Here is a 3151-nt window from a genome sequence, read left to right as displayed (position 1 = left end):
GATTTGTGTATTATTCTTCCTGGTAACCTGCCTATTGCCACCAGCAGCTAGCTGAGACTGGGTAGACTGTGGCTCAACAATAAGTAAGCCTCAAGCTTCTGGTGCACATTGTTCACTACAGCTCATGCTAGCAGAGTAACATCTCTGAGGGGAATGCACCGACATCCGTGATTCATCCTCTTGACATCTATGGAAAGATAAAGGGGGATAATGTTATTTTATGGGTGACTGGACTGGTATCACATTTGCTGAATAACTTCTTCCTCCATCATCATTATCATGACCAGCGTTGCTATCATGGACAACACATGTTTTTTGAGGGTTGACTGTGCAGATAGAATTCTCATCCTCAAGGAGTTTATATTCTGGAGATCTGAATTATTTCCTAAAATATTTCCTTTATTAATAGATTAGATTGGGTAAAATTCCAGAAGGAAACAAATTATAAAGTATGGCAAAATCTATTTTCTGATAACAGAGTATTTGGCTGGGCCATTTTTTTGTTCATATAATTACAAGTCCACAGATAATCAAAGAAACCAAACCTCCCCTTCAAGTCTTATCAGCCTGACTTGAGGCGTGTGTCCTTTCCTGGGACTATCTAACTGCAGTCACATAAGGAATGTTCCTGGTAGAAACCTACTTTCAGGAAACAGTCTCATGGTAGGGGAAGAATGAAGTTCCCAAGATGATGGAGCTAGAAACAACCTACTACTATATCCAGACATCCAAGGGAAAGGCTGTCAAGGGCTAATTGAGATTGGTCTTTTCCTTTTCCTTCACGTTTATCCAGGGGAATTTCGTTCTTCCCCACCCTGCACGGCACCCCCTAACCACAATTCCTTTTCTTTTTTCTTTCTTTCTTTCTTTTTCTTTTCTTTTTTAAATAATAGGCTTTATTTTTAGGAAAGTTTTAAGCTGATAGAAAAACTGAAAGGAGAAAGTAGATCATTACCATTACCCCATCTTCCCACTACACATAGTCTGCCCTATTATTAATATCTTGCATTCGTGTGGTACACTTGTTATAGCTGATGAACCAATATCAATATGCGATTATTAACTAAAGTTCATAGCTTATATTAGGGTTTACTGTTTGTGTCATACAGTTCTATAGGTTTGGACAAATGTCTAATGTCAGTGTTTTGTCATGACAGTATCATACTGAATAGTTTTACTGCCTTAAAAATCCCCTGGACTCTACCTGTTCATCACACACACCCCTGGCAACCACTGATCTTTTTACCATCTCCATAAGTTTTACCTTTCTTAGAATGTCATAGTTGGAAGCAGATAGTATGTAGTATTTTCACAATGGCTTCTTTCGCTTAGCCATATGCATTTCAGTTGCCTCCATATCCTTTTGTGGCTTGAGAGCTCATTTGTTTTTACCACTGAATAACATTCCATTCATTGTGTGGATATACCAAGGATTGTTTATCCACTGACATATTAAAGGACAGCCTCGTTTTTTTTCTACTTCTCTGTTCTTGGATTAATCCTCAGGACTCTCTTTTACTTCTACTTGGTACCTTTAATAGGCAACCATTAATTTCTCGCTTCTTTGTATTAGCATATTCAACTACTATTTCAACATAAAAATGGCAGGGCTTACAGAGTGTTTGGTTGGCAGCTTCAGTATTCAGGTGGTATAACTGTATTAATTGGCTCACCTGTTTGCCTGGCAAGTGATACTTGAATATGCACCTGAAGTCAGTGGAATAGATTTTTAAGATGTCATGCCTGCATTTACACAATAAATTGGCTATTCAGGCTGAGAATGATTTTGTGGATATTCCAAGAAGTAGTAAAACTTTAACAACCTGAATTTAAAATATCTTCAGGAATGGGGTGGAAGTTTTGTCACTATCCATGAAATAAAAACAGGATATGTAACAGCAACTTAAGAGGATATTGCCCAGCAACAGGCCAATGGTATTGGCCACATTTAGTTAGCACGAGGAAAGGCTGAATAGGGTCAGAGATGTCATATGTAGGCAATGTTGGAGATAGATATGCAATTTAACTTATTTATTGTTAAAATTTATAAAAATAGTTTTCTTGGGGGCATGTTGTGAATATTATTTTCTTCCATAAACACCCTTCTCTCATCCACATGGCTCTTTTGTGGAGTGAGCTTCTTCAGGCATTTTTACGTGACCCTATTGCCCTGACTGCCATTGGATTGATCTAGAAGAGGACACAACTCAAAATGGGTCAATTAAATACAGAGGAAAGATTCAGTCTTTTGAATGTGACTAGATTTCAGTCTTTTGAGTGTGACTAGATTTGGAACAATTAAGCTTTCATGCTTTTGCAGGCCATATTTTATGCCCTGGGCATGAAACAAAGTCTGTCTTTAGGATGAAAGACATAAATGTATATGGAAAATAATATGGTTTGGATATTTGTCCCGTCCAAATCTTACGTTGACATGTGACCCCCATTGTTGGAGGTAGAGCTTGATGGGAGGTATTGGGTCATGAGGGCAGATCCCTCATGAATGGCTTGGTGTCCTCCCAGTGATAATGAGTAGTAATGAGTTCACACGAGAGCTGAGTGTTTAAACTGGCACCTCCTCCTCTCTCTCTCTCTTGCTCGCTCTCACCATGTGACACACCTACTTCCCCTATACCTTCTGCCATGAGTGGAAGTTTTCTAAGGTCCTTGCCTAAAGCAGACGCTGGCACCATGTTTCTTGTACAGTCTGCAGGACCATGAGCCAAATAAACCTCTTTTCAAGTTACCCAGTCTCAGATATTCCTTTATAGCAACACAAAATGGACTAATATAGAAAATTGGTACTGAGGAGTGAGGAGTTGCTGTAAAGATACTTGAAAATGTGGAATTGGTTTTGGAACTGGGTAATGGGCAGAGGTTGGAGGAGTTTGGTGGGCTCAGAAGAAGACAGGAAGACAAGGGAAAGTTTGGAATTTCTTAGAAAAATTTTAAGTGGTTTTGACCAAAATGCTGATAGAAATATGGATGGTGAAGACCAAGCGGAGGAGGTATCAGATGGAAATGAGGAACGTATTGGGAACTAAAACAAAGGTCACCCTTGTTATGCCCTAGCAAAGAACTTGGCTGTGCTTTGTCCATGTCCTAGGGCTCTGTGTAGGGCTGAACTTATGAGTGATGATTTAAGATATCT

The sequence above is a fragment of the Mandrillus leucophaeus genome, unplaced genomic scaffold (assembly GCF_000951045.1).
Source record: "Mandrillus leucophaeus isolate KB7577 unplaced genomic scaffold, Mleu.le_1.0 Scaffold281, whole genome shotgun sequence".
NCBI lineage: Eukaryota > Metazoa > Chordata > Mammalia > Primates > Cercopithecidae > Mandrillus > Mandrillus leucophaeus.
This window is presented reverse-complemented; position numbering follows the sequence as displayed.